This window comes from Haemaphysalis longicornis, unplaced genomic scaffold (genome assembly GCF_048455015.1).
Source record: "Haemaphysalis longicornis isolate Haplotype H1 unplaced genomic scaffold, Haemaphysalis longicornis Haplotype H1 scaffold_8, whole genome shotgun sequence".
In the NCBI taxonomy this organism is placed as follows: Eukaryota; Metazoa; Arthropoda; class Arachnida; order Ixodida; family Ixodidae; genus Haemaphysalis; species Haemaphysalis longicornis.
Genome location: NW_027526445.1, coordinates 192,887,388 through 192,909,422, shown reverse-complemented (window position 1 = coordinate 192,909,422; position 22,035 = coordinate 192,887,388). Strand labels below are relative to the sequence as shown.

General features: G+C 51.4%; 1 protein-coding gene and 1 pseudogene across 1 annotated transcript in view; one reads left to right on the top strand and one right to left on the bottom strand.

The window, feature by feature from the left end:
* LOC144149863 (neuroglobin-like) overlaps window positions 1-22,035 on the top strand; it is a 65,778-nt gene that overhangs the window by 25,630 nt on the left and 18,113 nt on the right. The window lies entirely within an intron of this gene.
* Window positions 13,537-15,687, bottom strand: LOC144149710 (CCR4-NOT transcription complex subunit 3 pseudogene; annotated as a pseudogene).

Genomic DNA, 22,035 nt, shown 5'->3' with positions numbered 1-22,035 from the left:
GCGCGAGGCTTGACAAGCGATAAGGCAAACTGAAAATCATCACGTCTGTTGCTCGCACAAAGCTGATTAATCTTGCACTACTTTTTCTGCGACGTCTGGCATGTTCAACCGCGGAAAGTGCACACATTATTTTGGAATATGCATTCCCCCATCACGGGGCGAATAATGGGCCACGTACCTGGTTGTATCGCTGCCAACCACGTTGAACGACACAGCGCCCTCCTCTGATTCCCCTCGTGTTCCTCTTTCCCTGGTTCAATCTCACCGCTCAATTGCACTGTCTCAGCGTTGCTCAATCGCTAATAGTTGTAGAAATCGCAGCGAAGATAAAAGCGGCATAATCGGACACGCTACTCGAAGAAAAAGGAACATCTGCTGAGCGAGAATAGCCAGCAGCAAGGAGGGAAACAGGCCACGAAGGCGCGCGTCCCTGAGGTGACGTCACACGCAGCGCAACCCACGGTCGCGCTCACCGCGAATGCATTGTGGCTATAGTGCCTAGTATATTCTAGGTACTATATATATTGTGGCTGCTTACTATGCAGCCGGCATCGGCGCTGCCACATGTATGCTCACCTTGTACAGCCCGTCGCATGCCAGACGGCGTGTAGATACCTATAGAGGAAAAAGGGTTTATTGCTATTAGTCACATTCATATATATGCGGCGGTCCTGGATAGTGAGTGCGAGGTAGCGGCAAGGCCGGTTGGACTAAAAATCAAAACAGATTGCTTCCCGAACTCGCAGAGAGCTGTCTGTCTTGATTTTTCACACCCAACCACCAAAATCGCTACCTCGCACTGATAGGACGGGGTCACTGTAATATGCGGGGGTGAGAGATGGAGTGCAAAAAACCGTTCCCGACCTAGGATGATCAAACAGAGGTGCTGCCACATGGTGAAACTGCTGGTCGTTCGCTGAAGACTTTTACTGCGCACAGTGTGATCCCGCCAGCGTCACCCGTCAACAACGGAAGCTGTCGCACAGCGCGTTATTCGTCACCTGCTTCAGCCTTACGCACTGCTCTCGGGTCTTGCAGCGAAGCGGTTTGCGGATAGGATTCCGCCCATTTCGTTCGGCGTCACCGAGAAAAATTATTGCTGCAAACCCAACTTTGTCTGAAATGCTGAGCACACTTGCCACCGTTTCTTATTGAATTTTTAGCATAATGGTAAGACAGAGTCGTGCACCCCTCCGTGTAACAACGACGATGATTGAACGCGAAGCTTTCTTCTTTGGTGGATTCCTTGATTAATTTCTGCCTGCCGGCCTGAGCTTGAGCCATTCGAGTCACGAGATGCGATGATCTTCTGGTAGTTGCTCCCACGTATTATATGGACGCCAGGTGAACGAGTTTTCGTGCGGCCGTCTTTGGAGGCAGACCCATGGGACCACGACGGTTGAGGTACAGCGATGTTGAGTTTGTACTTCTCCGTGGGGAACTGGCTTATGAGTATGGCTTTGATAATGCGGAGAGCATCGGTTTCTTGTAGGCCGAATAGCTGATGCAAGAGCCTGCAAAGGTGCATGAGTTGGATGAGAGTGCGCTGCAAGGGGAGGGCGTCTGAGTCACCTTTTGGTATGTAGCGGCGTGTAGGGGGCGAAAGTGTCTGACTTTGGGGATAAACTGGTTTTAATCGTGAGCGCCGGATCTGGTGCGGGGTCTGGGCGTTCCTTATATGTTGTTTTGCAAGCGGTTTAGAGGGTAAATTCTCCGGGGATACACTGGGATTCCGTGACTTGCGGGGAGTGATGAATCACCAGTATGGCGGCGTGAAGTGAGACTTGCTGGTCGTCTTATGCGTACAAGGCGAGGTGAAAGTTCGCAGCGGCTTGCAGAAGGGGTGCTAAGTTCTTCGTGGGGATGATGAACTGTAGGGGCATGTCACTAAAACTGCGGTCGCCTATCCCGTGTGTAGAGATTTCGGCGCGAGTGGTCGCGATTAAAATGAAGCCCTTCACTACGGTGCGTTCCGTAACCAAGGTTACACGTTATTTTGAACCACCCAATCTGGAGAATCATCGTTGCCGTTGTCATAGTCCTCTTCTTCTATTCATCCGGCCGGAGCCATCTGGGTGCGATATTCCGTTCATGTGCCAAACTCGCTATTTCCAACGCGATTTCCAACTGAACACGCTAAGGCTTCGCCCCGCTCCTAAACCGGCCTGATAAATACGACATTTATTTATGCAACAACGCGCATAGCTGATGCAAGATAAAAAAATTAACAAAAAAAATAATCATGGGACTTGAGAAAACGAATATTTATAGCGGCTGGTCCTCGCACCCCGTCTGCTAACGGCAGAACGAGTGGGCCCTGCACAGCGAAACTATTTTTAATGCGAAGCTTTCTATGCCTCACTGGTGGCTTCGAAAAGCGGAAATTCACTGCAAGAAAGCCAACTTTATGCTCAATGGGTGACACACAACGTTGGCGGTAATAAGCTGAGGCACATCAAGCACTCTGAGAAAAAAAAAGGCTTCCCGTGGTCGGAATCGAACCTGGGCACCTCGCGTTACAGCGCAAGGTGAGGTAAGTGATTTATTGAAACATAAAGTTGAAAGGAAGCGGACTGGGGACATTTTGAACTCATTTGGGAGTTCACCAGCATACAACCCAGTCCGGGGGAAGGGGGGATGAAAGGGGATAGGTGAGAGAAAATGGGGACAGAGAAAGCGGCAGAGGAAGGAAGAGATAAGGCAGGCAGTGGGCCACAGCCGTTTGGTGAGGTCGGCTTCCTCGAGGAAGGCCAGGACAAGTCGGAAGGCTTCCCGCCGGATGGAGTTTGGGCCCGTTACGACGACGACGTCTATCCGATCGCTCCATTCCGACACCGTCGAAGCAGTTTTAAAGGAGCCATGAAGAGAAAACACAAGTTTGGTTCATTCGAAAGATTGCCTCGTTAGAACCATAACGACACCACTTTTTTTTTTTTTTTTTTTTTTGCGAGAGTTTGCCTTACGGCATAACAGTCATATATACAACATTACATTGGTTTCACGCAGAAACGTCAGCAGAGACCGGTACTGAGGCCCCCATATCCACCGCTGTAGATCAGGGGGTCTCCCAGGATGGAGCCCTGTGCCCCGGAGGTGTTGCAGGCGAGAGGTTTGAAGGGCAGGGCAGGTCCATAGAAGGTGGCTCGTGTCGGCTTCAGACGCAGGGACCGTACAAAAGGGACAGGTGTCCGCAAACGGTGCGTGATAGCGGGCAGGCCAAGCGTGGGTCACTGCTGGGGATAATGCCACCCCAACTCGAAGCCTCCGCAGCAGGACCTCCTCCCAGCGAGCGAGCCCACTGGGGAGGTCGGTTCCACGCGGTGGAAGTAAAGCACGCGTGGCGCGGCGGAGGTTCTCCTTTTCCACCAGCAGTTCTTCTCGGGTGGACACCGGAAGAAGTGGCAGCGGCCTTTGTAGGTCTATACGGCGACAGGCGCGATCCGCCGCTATGTGGGCAGGAAGCATGTCCCGGCGAACCCACAATACACGCACAGGGCATGGGTATGTGTCCAGGATCGCGTGAATACGTGCCGACATGCTGGTGCTACGCGCAACGCGACGTAGATCACGTATCGCCGTCGTTGAGTCCGTGTAAATTTCCAGTTTCACACCGGTAGTTACAGTCGATGAGAGCGCTTGGAGACCATCCCGAATTGCAGTAAGTTCTGCCAACAGGCTTGGGAGAGGTCGGAGGGTCTCGTAGGCGCAGCACTGGTTTAAGGTTGGGTGAGAGGGACAAGCCAAGGCTGTGGTTACGAGGCAGTCATGTGCCCCGGCGTCCACGAAAGCCTGTATGACTCGTGTCCGCGTCGCAGGCGCCCAGTGACGGACATGAAGGAGGGCTGCATCCGGAGGTTGATGAAGGCCAGAGGTTCGGACATGTAGCCTTGCCAGAGGCTTGTTGTCCGTCACCTGATGGTAGAGCCAGGGCGGTCTAGCCGCAGAAAAGGCTGGCATCGTATCAGGAACGTGGCCCATATACGCAGCGAGAGCCGCTGCCTCCGGTACATATCCACGCTTTAGCAGGCGAGCGGAACGACGCTGATGGATGATCTCATCTAGGGTGTTTAGCTGGGCTTCGGCTTGTAGCGGCGGGATTGGTGTTATGCGAGGGAGGCCAGTAATGGTGCGCATGGCGGCCCTGTTGATGGCCTCAAGCCGAGCCCAGTCCGCTTGCGTCATGTGCTGGAACTGGGCCTGATACACAAGCCGTGGCTGTAGTACGGCGCGCACTAGGAGACGGGCAACAGTCCAGCAGGCCCCGCCAGACTTCTGAGCGATGCGGCGAACGAGGTGGAGCATCTGTCCGGCTTTCTGCCGAGCAGATCGGAGCCACTGAGCTGCTGACCCTGATGCCGATATTTCTAGTCCTAGGACCCGAAGACGGTCAACACCACTTATAACGCAAACTTCGCTCAAATAAGCTACATAATTAGGAAAAAAGAAAATGACCATGCGACCCACCAGCTCATTTTCCGCAACAGAACCTGTGATGTCACTTGGGAATGCTCTGCGATTGGCGGAGGCCGGCAAAAGCAAACGCATGTTAGGCAGGGCTTACAGTTTGCATAGCGAGCTAAATGCCCGTGAAACATACTGCACATTCTTTTTATGACAAAGAACGGTGGAGTAAACGGTTGAAGGTCCGAACGAACTCGCAAGCGTGTGCGCCAATGCGTACGAAACTAGCGCCGGCCGAGCTCGACATCTCGCCGTCGCGCAGACGAATTTTCGGGTTCGAGGCTCTTCGGGGCCAACGAACCGTTCCAGCACGCACAGCCGCGACCTTGCTTCGTATCGTAATCCCTTCACAGGAGGTTGGCCGTCATATCGCCAACCAGCAAAGGTAAAAATAGAAACGAGGGAAGTAAGGAACCGCAAGAAGCGACGAGATAGTGCCAGTCGTCGCGTAAGTTTCGAATGGTGTTGGCTTGCTGCTGTCGTTACGAGCTCGTTTCCAGTTTACAACCACTGAAAACTTCAGTTTGGTCGAGTACTTTACAATGAAATTTCGTTGCTGCGTTTTGAAATGCCCATGTAGTACGGGCAAATCGTCGAGGGAGTGCGACATCCCCGCCGGTGAGGAGATCTCCTTTCATGTGCTGCCCAACGACGAACCTAGGCGAAGCAAGTGGCTACGTTTTGTGAACTTTGCAAACGGAGGAGAAAGAGAGCTAAAGGAAGTACGAGTGTGCTCGCTTCATTTCCGAGGAAGTGATTACGGCAGGGACCCTTACGTTAGCTCACTCCTGGGACATGCTGGCGCTCGTCGCCGACTTCGTCAAATCGCTCTGACCTTGGGGGAAAAAATGCCGTAAACACCGCGCATTGACGCTCGTATCTTTCTGGTCGAAGCAGAGAGCTGGCGCGAACGGCTTTCCATACACGACACCGGCCAACTGGCATAAGCGATACTGCTACTGAAATTGAACTATTATTAACCGTAATCAAAATACGGCACATGCGTACCAGTCTATATTCGTCCGTCGCGACGGGGCTGACGAGGCAGCGGTGCCGACGGCTGGGCGTTCGTCTGTTGTGGCTATCGCGGAATGGTCGCTTTCCCGTCCACCGCGTATCCCACAACTCTTGCCGCTCGTGCACTTAGAAGCATTGAGCGTTTTTGTGGTGTGAGGTTGTTAAATGCAAGCCCGAGCTCCTCGGCGAGAGTTTTAATTGTTCTCCGGATCAGGCGATTCCATGACTAGGGCTGCGGGTGCACTAGGTTTTACTAGTATTTTTAAAATGGCCGCCGTCTCGATCGACTCCCGCGTGTGGGTGCTATATGGAGTCGACATACTAAGTATCTGTTTCATGGACCGGCTCTATGACGCCATTGTACACGTCACGGAATGTTCAATTTTAGCGGGAGATTTAAAATTTTGGCTTAAATTCCCTTATTTCTCAGTGAATAAAGCATCATTTGCTTCCGGGAAAGCGCTTGGGGTACTATGAAACACCTAATCTTTCGAATAAAACAAACTTTTGTTTTCTCTTCATGGCTCCTTTAATGTTGGACTCTGACTCGGGTTGCATGGTGTTCACGTTTTGGTAGGTGATAACCTTTAATAATTAAGACATGAGAGTAGGGTACAGGATACATGTGACAGCCGGCTCCATGGCGGGCGGGCACCGACCCCCTGGGGCTGTCCCTGAACGTCCACTTAACACAAGGTAGGGGGCGCTGGCAGACGGCCACAACATCTCCCCCTTTAAGTATAGCCATAACGGCGCGGTGGACGGATCAGTCTCCCAGATCGCGACCTTGTCCCAGGTCCAGCTGCTTGCGGAGATAGTGGTGCCAAGGGAGCCGCGTTGCTGGGTGTGTCGGTGAGTGTGTCGCGCGGGGGAGGCAAGCTGTCAACGGAGACTTGATCTTCCTCGGCACTCTCACGACGATGGACAACCAAGAACTTAGCGTTTCGGCGAACGGTGCCCTGGTCCGTGCCAATGATGTAGGAGCGGGGCGCATCCGCCTTCGCAAGCACTGTTCCAGTGCGTTTCAGGTCCTTGATCCAAACCTTCTGGGCAGGTTGAAACTCCGGTCGCTCTCTGGCAGCATGCCTTCTGTTGTAGTTTAACTCTTGACGACTTCTGGCTTTGTGCTCTGAAGCCTTGAGGGCTGCTGCGTCTGCAACTGAAGGCTTCAGCAGTTCTGGTGCCAAAGGGATGTGCGTTCGCAGCCGACGGCTGAACAACAGCTCGGCCGGGCTGTACCCGTTGTCCAGTGGTGTTGCTCGATACGCCAAGAGAGCCCTGTACGGATCCGATGCCTTCGTTATTTTCTTTTTGGCGATCTTGACCGCAGCTTCAGCACAGCCATTGCTTTGTGCATACTTAGGGCTTGAAGTGATGTGTCGAAAGCCCCAGTCTTTGGCAAAAGCCAGAAACTCCGAACGGAACTGCGGCCCGTGACCACTTCCTCAGGAATGCCATGCCTTGCAAAGATAGACTTTGTCTTCTGGATGACAGTTTCGGGTCTCTGGTTTTCCAGTAGTGCTATCTCAATGTAGCGCGAGTAATAGTCCGTCACACACAGGTACCACTTCCCGTTGGCATAGAACAAGTCCATGGCTAACCTTTGCCACGGTCTGTCTGGGAAGGGGGTGGTCATGAGCGGCTGGACTGGAGTTAGTCTTTGCTCCATGCAGCTGACACACTTCTCCACGGTGTCAGCAATGTCTCTCGCTATACCTGGCCACCAGCAGGACAGTTTGGCTCGCCTTTTGCACTTCGTGATGCCTTCATGCCCGTCGTGGAGAGAACCGAGCACAGAAGCTCTTAGGGCTGCAGGTATGAAGTAGCGCTGGCCTCTCATGATGATTCCGTCATGTAGTGTAAGTTCATCCTTGAACTGCCAGTATGGCAAACACTCCTGCCGCACTTGGGACTTCACCTTCGGCCAGGCTGTTTGAAGGTAGTCCACGATGGCTTTGGAAACGAGGTCTCCACCTTGTGCCTTCGCAAGAGTCTGTAAGCTCACGTCGGGGACGTGCACATGACAGATGAGGGCTTGCTCGAACTCTCTAACCTCGTCAGCAAGGTCTGTGCTTCCATGTGCTGCAAGTGGCTGCCGGGATAATGCATCAGCAACAACCAGGTCCTTGCCTGGTACGTGCTGCATCGTATAGTCGTATCGCATCATCCTAAGACGCAGGCGTTGCAGTCTTGGTGTGAGGTCATCCACTGGCTTCCGAGTGAACAGAGGGATGAGAGGCTTGTGATCAGTTTCAATATGAAACTTCAAACCAAGAAGATAGTCCTTGAACTTGTCCGATGCCCATGTGATGGCGAGGGCCTCCTTTTCGATCTGGGAGTAGCCCTTCTCTGCCTCTGTCAACGATTTTGAAGCGTAGGCAACGGCTCGCAGGCTCTTGTCTTCCTGACGCTGCAGAAGAACAGCACCCAGCCCGTAGCTGGACGCGTCTGCAGACAAGACCGTCTCCTTTGTAGGGTGGTAGAGAGCAAGCAGTGGTTGCGATGTGAAAGAAGCTTTAAGATCTTCGAATGCACGTTGCTGAGCGCTGTCCCAGCTGAATGGGACGTCCTTGTGCAGTAGGTCTCTCAGAGGAGCTGCCTTGACAGCTAGATTTGGTATGAACCGTGCGACAAAGTTCACCATGCCCAAGAATCTCTTTAGTTCGGTCACGTCTGTTGGAGGAGGCTTGTTAACGATGGTCGCAATCTTGTCTGAGTCTGGAGTCACGCCATCTTTGTTGATCACATGGCCCAAGAACTGGACGGTTTCCTGAGCGAACACACACTTGTCACGGTTCAGTGTAAGTCCCTTCTGTTTTAGTCTGTCCAGGACTTCAAGGAGACGACTGTCATGCTCGGTTTTCGTCCTGCCCCACACGAGAATGTCGTCGATGAGGCACGCCACTCCCTCCTGGCCTTCTAAAAGCTGATGAACCATTCTCTGAAAATGTTCAGGAGCCGAAGAAATGCCAAAGGGAAGGCGGTTGAACTTGAACCGACCAAATGGAGTGATGAATGTTGTGAGCAGCGTTGATTCGGGATGCAGTTCCACTTGGTAGAACCCCGAGTATGCATCGAGACGAGAGAAGTACTTGGCTTGTCCCAAGGTAGCCAAAATCGGCTCTACGCTAGGGATTGGGTGATACTCTCGTTGTATGCTCTTGTTCAGCGCTGTGTAGTCTACACATATGCGCACTTCACCGTTCTTCTTTGGCACGACCACAATTGGCGAGCACCAGTCTGTTGGCTCACTCACTCTGGTGATGACTCCTTCCTTTTCCATCTTCTGGAGTTGGCACTCAACTGGCTTTAGCAGGGGAACTGGTACGCGTCTTGGGGATGCAACTGCCACGGGCTCTGCCTCTGGCTTCAGCTTGATTTTGTACGCGCAAGGCGCTTTCCCCAAGCCCTGAAATAGTTCTGGGTACTCGCTGACTGGGTCTAGACACTGCGTAGAACAGGCTCCGTTTACTCGTTGCAAGATGCCAAAGCTCTCTATCAGGTCTAGCCCAAGGAGTGGTTCGTCCAGGCCCCTTGTGACGTGCAGGTCTGCTGTGACACTCGTTCCCTTGTATGAGACTGTCGCATTCAGGACTCCAACGATGTCTAGACGCTGCTTTGCTGGTCCAAGAATGAGCTTGTCGGGTTTGAGAAGAGTGATCTGCTTTTCCAGCCTTGATAGCAGACCTGTTGGCACAACCGTGACGTCTGCCCCTGTATCCAGACGAAAGTCAACACTGTGACCGTTGACGGCAACTGAAACTTTCCACGGTTTCTTTTTCGTCGTAGCGTTGACTGTTCCGGCAAAGAACTGTTCATCATTTGTTTGCGTGCTCTCACGTTGCTGGATGATCTGTCGTAGTCGCTTGGCTTTGCAGACCGATGCAAAATGACCCTGCTTGCCGCACTTGTGACACTGGGCTTTCGAAGCAGGGCACTGTTGCCTGGGATGCTGTACTGCGTTGCCACACCAGTAGCAGGGTTGTTTCAGCGCTGGCTCATTCCCCTGTTTTGGCGGACCTCCCTGCTTGGGTTTTCTTCCCTTGTGTGACTTCACTTTCAGGCTATCCACGTAGGCCGCTTCGGCAGATGAAGGGTCGACCGGCTGCTTCAGGTTCTCTTGCTGCCGACCGACGGTTTCTGTTTGCTTAGTCAACAATACTGCCCTCTCGAGCGTGAGATCACCTTCCATCTGGAGTTTCGTAGACAGCTTCTTGTCCCGGACCCCGACTACGATCCGATCCCTGAGCAGCTCTTCTTTGAGGTTCCCATAGTCACAGGTTTCAACTAGCGCGTACAGCGCAGTTATGAATTCCGCCGCCGATTCTCCCTTACGCTGTGAGCGTCTGTTGAATACAGCGCGCTCGTAAACGACGTTTCTTTTTACGATGAAAAACGCCTCGAACGCAGCCAACACGTCGGCGTAGGACTCTTGCTTGTCGGCCGGGATGGGGAGAGTGGGGAAAATTTCCTCAGCCTTTGGACCCATTAAGTAGACGAGAGAGTTTACTTGCGCATCTTCCGGCTTGCCGTTCAGTCCCGATGCGGTGCGGAACCGTTCCCAACGCCTCTTCCATGTCGTCCAATGCTCCGGTAGGAACGTGAAAGGCTCCGGCGGTGAAATCTGGTACGGCGACGGCGTTGGCGGCACTGGGCGAGTAGCTGTGGAAGCCCCGTCCATTGTTTCGATGCGCGGGCGGCGGAGGCCTAGCGACGACGCTTGACGAAGACGCCGAACTTCTGATGAGTCCGGGTTTCCAGCGGCTGGCCTGGCGAAGTTTGCGTGCGGGTACTAGTCCTCAACTTCTGACACCATGTTCACGTTTTGGCAGGTGATAACCTTTAATAATTAAGACATGAGAGTAGGGTACAGGATACATGTGACAGCCGGCTCCATGGCGGGCGGGCACCGACCCCCTGGGGCTGTCCCTGAACGTCCACTTAACACAAGGTAGGGGGCGCTGGCAGACGGCCACAACACATGGGAGAAAGCTTCCCGTTTTAACCATCTTTCCCTTTAAACAAGGGCTTTGATTTTCGCTACCGGTTGCTTAAAAGAATGGGCTATGAGAGTTTAAAGCGAACCTGTAGATGGCGTTACGTGTAAAAGAAAGCGTCAGTCTTGTAGGAACCTACGCGCGAATGAAATGTCGCCGTCTGGGTCTTCGCGTTGCGCCGTACTAGCGTTTTTGCCCCAAAGTTCACCTTTAGAACTCGAAAGGGCGGTGCTTAGCCGGGGGAAAAAATCCGCAAACAGAAGTCGTCCGAGCGCAGAAAGCAGCCTCCTCCGCGATTATCAGTCCCTGGTCGTCGTCCGCGAACTGCCCGGTACGAGATCCGGCGCTCATGCGCGTTCCTATGATACCGTCGTTCCGAAGGCAGTCCTCGGATTGCCCGAGAACCGTCCAGCATCCATGGCGGCTCTGGGTAGGGAGATAGCCGGGACGCAGCAGCGGGACAGGGTGGAGATAGTGGGGGGTTTGAGCATACCGCGTGTTCTGTCCATACGGGGACTCGACTGGGCATTTGGGCATTCGTTCCGCTAGGCTGGCTCAGTTCCAATTGCGGGCGTCCGGTCCTTACCGTGCCCGCTCATTTGTTCCACTGAGGGGTGGCCCGCCTCGCCGTGCGTGCCCGCGCGCGCATGCGCACGCTGGTCCCGGCGGCACGAACGCAACATATATGGAACCGACGGCACACACGGTCATCTAAAACTCTCTAGTGTGGCTCGGCGCTCGGTTCTTGTTATATAAGTAGAGCTTAGATGAAGCGCGAGTGTCTCAGTAGCGCGGCTATAAAGAAGGAAGTACGCTCTTCCGAGTTCCGCTATGCCGTGTGAGCTTCTTAGCTCGATTCAACCCAGCACTTATCGAGCCGCGAGAGATGCAGAGGGCCAGTCACATGGACACCGCCGGCCGACAAGACGGAGCAGGCGCAGCGCGACTACGTCAACAAAGTCGCCACCGCAGGCAACTCTGCCGTCGCAAGATGACAGGAACATGCAGGCATATCGAAGCCATTAGAAAGCATTAAGACGGACCACAGTGCAGAGCGTCTCAAACGGTAAGATTGCAAAACTCTGCTACAGCGCGAGGCGGAAGCAAGGCGCCACAAGCGTTCTGCTGGACATTCGTGGCTTCGCATTCACAACCCGTATACAGCGCGCTTAAGTGTCCTTAGAGCTTTTTGTTCCGTGAATGTGTGCAACCAAACTAAGCCAAAACAGCTTCGCTGGGTAATCCGCCGCCATGTGAATGGCTCATCCCTTAAACGACAGACTGAAAGAGCCTTCGAGAGTGGAGAGTGGCCTTGGAGAGTGGCGAAAGCTGCTGCGCAACATGGACCCGTTGCCATGGGGGCGACAAGTGGAAGCACGGCACGCCGCTGCGTGTGCCTCGACGGGGCTACTTGTGACGCGACCGCCTGCACGCCTTTGCAGCCATTGCAGGGCGGCGAAAGAGCAAGGAGTGGGAGTGGCGGCGACGAAATGCAGGCAGGCAGCGCCGCTGCTCGAGCGATCAAGCACGGCCACTTGGGCGGTGAAAGCTCTAAGCGCCACTGGTGCGATAAACGCATTGTGGCAGACTTAGTAAGCCGAGGCGAGGCGTACGCACCGAGCTGAGCCGCAACGTGCAAGGGAGAGCGGCCAAGTGGTCACGCATTCTAAAACACCCACCAAAGAATCTTTACCTGTTTCTTTTTTCATTCTTTCTCACTATCTCGATTTAGGCCTCAAAGAATCTTTCCAGCCCCTTCCGATCGCTTGTATGCAGTGCCGCGTAATTTAATAAGAACCTTTTTTCCAACCACTGATGATTGCGCGGTCGGTCCCTCGGTTAGTAAAGAACAACGGGTGACTATGCAATTCCGCCCGGGCTGCGTGTAGGCGTTTCCTGGTCAGCACACCCAAGCGACGCACGGTGCCATCTAGGGCCATGTTTGAAGCTGTGATCACGTGCATGTGGCCCTCAGTTTGATCGCTCAGAACCGCTTGGGCTCGTAGTGTAGTAGTTCCGCTCCTGCGAAGCAAGCATAATAACCCGGGTTCAAATCGCGTTACTGCCCTTTTTAAGGGTTTGTCATATTTGAATATTAACATTTGTTCTCACGCATATAATCTATTCATGACATCTTTATGCATTATACATTGAATTTCGGGTATTTTGGTTGCCTTTTGGTCAGTTTCAGCTAGTGCTTCTTGTACGTTTTTGTGGGTTTTCCCCTTTTAGGTCAGTTTCAGCTATTTCTGTTTAATATTTTTCTACACCGTGGTTTTCAACCATTTCAGGTCCGTTTTGGTTGTTATTTATTTCAGTTCGGGTGGTTTTGTATGCTTTAGGTACGTTTATGCTGTAATACAACCCCAATAAGCAAGCTCAGGGGACGGTTGGGTGTACTGACTAGGAAACGCATATACGCGCCCGGGCGGGCTCGTGCAGTTTATGGTGGCACGCACACACACATTTCTTGCTAACGACCTTGGAGGCACGTCTTTTTACGCAGCGGCTCGCGTGTTTGGCCCGGTTTGCCTTATACAATTGGTCACCACGCGGCGTTAGCGCTCTCTGGCTACTCCGGCTAAGCTCGACGCCTAACAGACAGTGCTGCCATCCACCTACCCCTGTATCTGTCGGGAGGCAAAAATATCAAATGACATAAACATCCCTTTTCGTTTGCGACTTCTAATTGAAAATTTTGAGTTTACAAATGCTAAACATTTATTATTCTGAGAGTGAAACAAAGTCCTGGAGAACATACAATAATCAGCACGAAATTATCACACAGCCCCACCGCAAAACCTCAACTGTATCTTGAGCTATAGCCTCAGCGATTAATGCCTGCATATTTTGAAACATTCGTCTTGCGTGTCATTACCTTACAAAGGGGCAAAAGCGATGAAACGGTTTCTCCGAAAACTGCGAGTTGACGGTCACTTCCATTTTATTGGCGGAACTGAAAGCACAGCATACTGGCACAGGGAGCAAGGGTAGCCCAGTCCAAAAAGCGGATGGTGGCTCAGAAAGTGCAAAGTCCGAGGCATGACCCCAGTGGACCAGCTCAGTTCAGGTCTCTCTCTTCTAGGTACCGGTACTCGAAGGTGAAGTTTTCCATGCGCCTCTCACTCCATGTCTCGAAGTCAAAGTAGATGTAGTTCCCCATTTCGTACTCGTCCGTGATGATCTTGGGATCGTCTTGTCTTCGAAACCAGGACATGTACTTGGTGTGGAACCTCCACGACTGCTTCTTCAGGGCCCTGGCTGCCAGGTACTGTCCCGTGGAGCCCTCCATGTTGTAGAAGGCGAAAAACAGCGCCTCGGCGGAGAGCTTGGTGAAGAAAGCCCCCATGTTGCACTGAGGTAGGCACTGTGGGTAGTAGCTGGGCACCTCGACGGGCCTCCGCTGAAGACTCGGCCGCAGCCGCTCGGAGTCTCCCGGCTGGGGCATGTGCCTGGAGGCGGCCTCGAGAAAGCGTAGCTGGGAACGGCACTCCTCGGAGAGCGGTGCTGTCAGCACGAAGGGCATGGCTCCTGAGGACGCCGTGCGCGCCTCTTTCGCAGCCGCAGCCTCCTGCCGCGGCACCTCTTTCCGTGGCCGCGCAATCGGTCCGAACATGCCTCTTTCGACAAAAGGTTCCGCTTGCCCCGGCAGACGTTTGGGCTGATGTTGGGGCTGCCAAATAATTCGGTGAAGGGACTGCGGAAGCAGTGATTTCTGTATCATGTGCTCTTGGGATGATGATGGCATTGTGCGATTCCCAAGACAACTGCTCAGACGCGACTGCTGTGCCATTGAATTCGATGCTGGCGCAGAATCCACACCTTTGGCGACAGGTGGGCCGTTGAGACGCGCTAAGGTCGTCGCAGTCGGCAAGCTGGGCCAGTCTTTCGAGCTAGATAGCGGCAAGCAGAAGTCTGCCACGGGTGTTGGCGCCCGCCTCTCGGGGTTGATCGCCGCTCCTATTTTTCCCGGCTGCTGAGGCGCAGTGTTGGCAGTGTTTGTTGCGCTGGCACTGCTATGCTGGTTCTGCGTGGCCAAGGAGGCCCGGTGTAAATGACCGGCAAATTTCGTGGCTCCGTCAGTGGAGGGAGCCGTAGGTGGCGAGGAACAGCGAGGGATCACGGCGCTGGCTGCTGCCGCAACGGCATAGGGCATTGCCGAGGAAGCCACTGGGTGATTTCGTTTAAAGTTGTCTAATGACGAGCCTTCAGCGCTGCCATGGAACGATGTGCTCTTGTTCCGGCAAGCGAGAGGAGCTGGCGGCTTGCTGTTGACGACTGCCGTTGCGCTGACTGTAGGCTTTACCCCACTCCGTGATGTCTCGACCCCTTGATTGCCCACGACAGGCCTGGTGTTGTTGGTGGGTACCGGGTTGGACACTGGAGAGACGGAGTTTGTGGACGTCGAAAGGTCGGCCCGCGTGGGAACGTCTTCGTTGGTGGCGGCCTGATCCGGGGTGCCGCCGTTATTAGTGCGTTCTAGGCTGAGGCCCATTCCGGCCTTTGTCAAGAAGTCCGTCATGTCCTGCAGGTCGAGGTCATCGTACAGGAACTCGTTCTCCTCAAAGTCCGGGTCTTGGCAGGACTCGATGTAGTACTCCACGTCCTCCTTGATCTCGTTGATCTTGCTGACCTCGATGGTACCGTTGTCGAGCATGCGCATGAGCGTTTCGAGCTTCACGACATGGTACTGGTGCCGCGCAAGCAGGGCCTTCAGCTGATCCACCCGACCCTGGTTATCGTTCTTCTTCTTTAATCCCGGGGTCAGCAACTCCAGTTCACTCTCGAACTGGTCCACGTGGATTCCCAGGGTGTCTATGGAGTTGGACAGCCACAGGGTCATCTCTTCCTTCTCCTTCTGCGCGGGGTCCACCTTCAGGTTGCCATCCAGGCCTTCCTTCGAGTAGGCCTTGATCTTCACCTCACGCTCCAACGCCTTGAAGCGCTCCATCTGCGTCTCTATTAGCTTGCGGTTGTCCAGAAGGACACCCTTCTCCTTGATCTCGCTCGACGCCAGCCACGTCTTGATCTGGTCTCGCAACCTCTGGAGCTTCTTGATCTCTTTCTTGAGGTCCGACTCATACTTTTCTTTCAGGGTCGTATTGGTTGCCGTGAGGACCTTTTGCCAAATCTCCTCGAACAACTCCACACCTTCGCCGACCTTCTTTAAACATCGTTCTATTTCTCCTTGCAGTTTTTTTCTATCAGCCATGGCTGCGACTACGGATAAGGAGCAAAACTGTCTGCAGACTGCACACCTGAAGATAACTTTACGTATCGGCAAAAAAGATTGCCAGTGCGTTTTTCCACAGCAAATATGGCAAGCATATGCTTACAACTTGCCGTTCATTCGGGAAACACAAGGCGGAACGGGGTAGGCAACATCTGACCAAAGCCAGGAACGTCCTCGTCTTCTTCTTCCACGGTCCTTCGTTCAGCACCCTCAGCGTCATCGTTTTTTCCGCCACCGATTATGCTTGTGTTCTCGCATATTTATTTGCCTTGCACCCGAATTAAATATCCCCGCTCCTCTCTTGTTTTTTCGGGGTGGATTTTTCGTGATTTTTTTGTCTCGTAATCCTCTTCTACGCGTGAAGGATAGTGTAGTATAGGGGTTTTCCGATCTGAGTGTTTACAGTTACCTGCTACCAGGGGGCTGCTGCCTAAGCTATGTTGACGGCGCCCGGTGAAAATAACCGATTCAATTTGCGGTTGTTGTGAACTGGACCGTGGCTTCACCGCAGGAACCTCGTGCCATGGACGCGGAAAGCGTTCAAGGAGAAGGAGGAACAACTTCTACTGAGCCCATTTCAGGTGACGCTCGCAGGCGTCAAACGGGGTGGAACCGTATTCACGAGTCCCATACGAGTCAAATAGTTCCTGGCCCCTGGACGCGAGCTCTTGCTGCGTCGATCGGGGCTGGACACAACGCCACATAGACTGGCCTCTAGGTGGCGTTGCTGGACATCAAGATTTCCCATCGCTCAGGTAGGGGGGGAAGGGGGAGCCTGAACAGCCGCGTAACAACCATGTTGTCACAGGTACTCGCCGCGGGAAAATAAGCAACGTGCACCGCTCGTCCCTCGACTTCTCCGGCATCCAGACTAAGTCCACTCGAAATTGTCCGAGAAAATCCCGGACAGTTTCCCCGACAAGACTTGACTTGGTGTAAATAGCAGGTCGTGTAGAAGACTAACTTTATTGGAAGGTAGTGTGCAGCGTGTAGGGTTTGTCATTGTATGGGGTACCGTGGGTCGATGTCTGTTGGAGGCGACTTTTTCTCGCGTTTGTTACTGACTTGGGCTTCATGAGCTTTTGGAGTTTAAACTTCATGTGTATGTTCGGGGTTCATGTTTATGTGTATTGCATTACGTATGTTTCTGTGGCTTCTGGTTTATACTCGCCTGGCAACGTGGAAGGAAGAATATAGCATAAGGGTTTCCCGATCTGAGTGTTTTCAGTTATCTTTGACCTGGGGGCTGCGGTTTAAGCTATGTTGATTACGCCAGGTGCATGCCTCCCTCAGTCTAACGACGACGATGGCGGAACGCGAAGCTTTCTTGTGAGGGATTCCTTGGGTGTAGTCTGAGTTCGGACTTTGGTCCTTTGAGGTTTGCCGTTGACTCTCGCGTAGTTGACTCTGACTCTTCGCCGTTTGATTTCACACGAAGCTTCGCGTTCAACCATTGTCGTTTGACATGATTTTTCTGCCTAATTTGTCACGTCCCTCCATATACACCTCTCCAAATCGATAACGCAATCGGATATACGTCAACTTCATAAAGAGAAAGGCCTATACGTTCGATTCCGACCACGAGAAGCGCTTGGTGACGACGATCATCATCATCATCAGAGAAATTTGGCTTTCCCGCAGTGCGTTTTGTGGTGCGCACGGAGGCCATCAGTGAGACATAGAAAGTTTCGCTTTAAAACGAGTCGGTCTGCGCTTGTTCTGAATTGCGCGTGGCGTCTTTTTCTATAGTCGCGCCCTTTGGGGCAGTGACGGCGAGCCGTCACTACAGATAGCAAAGCACAAGCTTGTTGAGAAGTTGCGCTTCCTTCTGATATCCGTCCTCCATTCAACTCTGTAATCATATGAAACAATGAGTAGTCTTTACGCACTTATGATAGAGCTAAAGATTGTTTACTCGAAAAAACGGCAACGATGATTTGTTGTCTTGGCCTTCTTTTGTCCTTCTAAATGTTTTGCGGGGGGCTGCTGCTGCTTGCTGCTGGCGCTGCTCTCCAGCCGAGTGCAACGCTGGGTTTTAGGTTGCACCGGATGATGCTGGCCCCCACGTATCGCGTCCCAGGGGCAGGCCGGAGCAACGACTGGCGCGGCCCGATTCACGATTCATGCGTGTGTCGCGCTCTAGTTTAGCTGCGCCTGGAATCGGTGGCGTCTTCACCCGGGCGGTCGAAACCATCAACGTGTCTCGCTTCCTCGCGTATTTTTCGACGCACTCGCCCCTGCTCACCATTCTGAAAAATTGGCAACCATGCCAAGCACAGCAACACTCGAAAAAAAGCCTTACACAAGTTCATTTCAAGCCTCCTGTGCCACGATGAAAGCTTCGCCTTACGTCGATTCTCACCTACGCATGTAACCTTTTTTTAAGGCAAAGTTTTCTGTGCCTCGCCGACGGCGTCACAAATCGAAAACGCAGTACAGGAAAGCCAACTTCACATAACAGGAGGGCACATCATGGTGATGGGCTTGGATTTTGGACTTCGACTCCGGTTGCGTTTTGACCACCTGTATCTTAATAAAGGGGCTTTGGTTTTTTGTTTCTTTTGTCTTTTGGAAAAAAAATGCCCGCCTGGCGGGCATTTTTTCTCCACTTTCTTTCTTTCCAAATTCTTTATCTTGAGCTACTACATCCTCCCCTTTGCTTTCCGAGGTCTTCTTGACTGCCAATTCTTATATATATATATATATATATATATATATATATATATATATATATATATATATATATATATATATATATATATATATATATATATATATATATATATATATATATATATATATATATATATATATATATATATATATATATATATATATAAGAGAAGAAAAACTTCGAACAAGGTAAAAGCACGATTGTGGCCTACGTTTCAGCAAAGAGAACTTGCTTTCCTCAGCGCCCTGAGGAAAGCAAGTTCTCTTTGCTGAAACGTAGGCCACAATCGTGCTTTTACCTTGTTCGAAGTTTTTCTTCTCTTGTGTTCTCTACCATCTTCAAAGTTCTACTACTCCCTATATATATATATATATATATATATATATATATATATATATATATATATATACACAAAGTAAGAAACCTCGGTAACAGCAACAGCGGAGGGTTTATTTCGACGTTTCGACTTCGAGACAAGTCTTCTACAGGTCTTCTGTAGAAGACTTGTCTCGAAGTCGAAACGTCGAAATAAACCCTCCGCTGTTGCTGTTACCGAGGTTTCTTACTTTGTGTTCACCACGCCTTCGGCCCCATCGCCAGCATGCCAGTTATATATATATATATATATATATATATATATATATATATATATATATATATATATATATATATATATATATATATATATATATATATATATTGAATAAAAAGACGAAGCACAGCTCAAAACATTTTATTCGCATGCGAGAAAGGTCGTATTACTACTTATTTGCAGCGATGGCGTAGAGCGATGGCGTAGAGGTAGCGATGGCGATTGCAGCGATGGCGTAGAGGTAGAACACCCGCCTCGCGTGCAGAAGGACCGTGGTTCGAATCCCGGTGCCAGACAATTCCCACCGGATTAAAAAAAAAAAATCCGCGTATTGATGGAATTGCGCAAAGGGGCTTGGGGTGCGGCCTGATCCCGGCGACCATTGCCGGTAATGCACTCCCTCACCAGAGCAGGATTGGCCACCCTGGTGTAGTACAGGCCACAACCTCCCATGAATACGCCAACTAACCCTCGGCCCTCAGTCCCCAGCGGCTGCGAAGCAACTGACCACGGCGGCGGTCAGACCTGTGACGCAGCAGAGGGTGCTAAGAATCACTGGATCCGGACAGGCCGCCTATGGAATCTGAACCTGGCAACGTTTAACGTGCGAACCTTATCTAGCGAAGCAAGTCTCGAGGTGTTGTTCGAGGAATTAGAGGGCATTAAATGGGATGTAATAGGGCTTAGCGAGGTTAGGAGGGCAGGCGAAGCCTTTACGGTGCTGAAAAATGGACACGTCCTATGTTACCGTGGTCTAGAGGACAGAAGAGAACTGGGAGTGGGATTTCTAGTCAATAAAAGCATAGCTGGCAACATAGACGAATACTACAGCATTAACGAAATGGTAGCAGCTCTTGTAATTAGGCTCAATAAGAGGTACAAGCTCAAGGTGGTGCAGGGTGGTGCATCGCTATATAACTTGCGCTAGACCGCTTTGGCTAGACAGGATATTGGTAAACTTTCACAGGAAACGAAATATCTAATTAGGAAACGGCAAACCATGACAATCTCCACCCCCGCTGAAAGAATACAACTAGCGGAGCTTTCGAAGTTAATCAATAAGCGCAAGACAGCTGACATACGGAAGTATAATATGGAGAGGATCGAATACGCTGTAAAGAACCGAGGTAGCCTGAAAGCAAGTGAAGAGGCGTCTTGGAGTGGGGAAAAATCAGATGTATGCACTTAAAGATAAGCAATGCAATGTCATCACAAATATGGATAAAATAGTCACAGTGGCCGAGGAGTTCTATAGGGATCTGTACAGTAGCCGGGACAGCCAGGATAATGCCGAACGAGAAAGTAGCTCAGAGGAGATAGACATCCCACCAGTAACGACCGAGGAAGTAAGGAAGGCTTTGAAAGAAATGAAAGGGGGCAAAGCACCTGGTGAGGATCAGATAACAGCAGACCTCTTGAAGGATGGCGGAGAAATTGTACTTGAAAAACTGGCAAACCTGTATACGCAATGCTTAATGACCGCAAGTGTACCGGAATCTTGGAAGAAGCGAACATCATCCTAATCCATAAGAAAAGTGACATGAAGGACTTGAAAAATTACAGGCCGATGAGCTTACTGTCAGTCGTCTACAAGGTACTTACCAAGGTAATCGCTGACAGACTTTCTGCAGCCTTACATTCCAGTCTACCTAAAGAACAAGCAGGGTTCCGTAAAGGTTATTCAACAATGGACCATATTCACACGATCAATCAGGTGATAGAGAAGTGCGCGGAGTATACTCAACCCCTATATATAGCCCTCATAGATTATGAGAAAGCATTTGACTCGGTCGAAACCCTAGCAGTCATTCAGGCATTACGGAACCAGGGGGTAGATGAGCATTATGTAAGAATACTAGAGGATATCTATAATGGGTCTACAGCTACCATCATCCTCCATAAGGAGAGCAGTAAAATACCTATAAGGAAGGGTGTCAGACAAGGAGACACAATCTCTCCAATGTTATTCACAGCATGCTTACAAGAAGTATTCAGAACGTTGGATTGGGAACAGGTGGGAGTAAGGGTTAATGGAGAATACCTCAGTAACCTCAGATTTGCTGATGACGTTGCCTTGCTAAGTAACTCGGGGGACGAATTGCAAAGCATGCTTTCCGCACTGGGCGAACAGAGTAGAACCGTGGGCCTGAAAATTAATATGCAGAAAACTAAAGTAATGATCAATAACCTCGGAACAGCACAGCAGTTTGAGATAGATGGCGAGGCAGTGGAAGTGGTAAGCGAATATATATACTTAGGCCAAATTGTGACACCAGATCCCAACCATGAGGCAGAGATAGTTAGAAGGATCAGAATGGGGTGGGGTGCATATGGTAGACATTATCAGATAATGAATAGCAGCCTACCATTGTCGTTGAAGAAGAAAGTGTATGACAGCTGCATCTTACCGGTACTCACCTATGGGGCAGAAACTTGGAGGCTCACTAAGAGGGTTCAACTTAAATTGAGAACGACTCAGCGGGCAATGGAGCGGAAAATGATAGGTGTAACATTAAGGGACAAGAAGAGAGCGGAGTGGGTCAGGGAGCAAACAGGTGTTAAAGACATATTAGTAGAAATTAAGAAGAAGAAATGGACTTGGGCAGGGCATGTAATGCGAAGGCAAGATAACCGCTGGTCATTAAGGGTAACAGAGTGGATCCCTAGAGAAGGCAAGCGCTGCAGGGGGCGGCAGAAAGTTAGATGGGCAGATGAGATCAAGAAGTTTGCGGGGATAAATTGGTCACAGTTGGCACAGGACCGAGGTAATTGGAGAATAATGGGAGAGGCCTTTGCCCTGCAGTGGGCGTAGACAGGCTAGTGATGATGATGGTGATGATGATATATTGTAAGCGCTGGTTAGTGCCCCGACACCAGAGGAATGTGCGTCCGGACAATCCCCCGGTAGTTGTACACAAACGGTATGTGCGAAGTACTAGCAGAAGGGTATGCGCCAGTGGACTCGTACACCGGAGGCCTGTCTTCCACATGCAATCATGCTTCATCATCGTCATCAGTTGTCTATCATCATCAACGCCCGTCTTGGTTGTTCTCTGGGGCT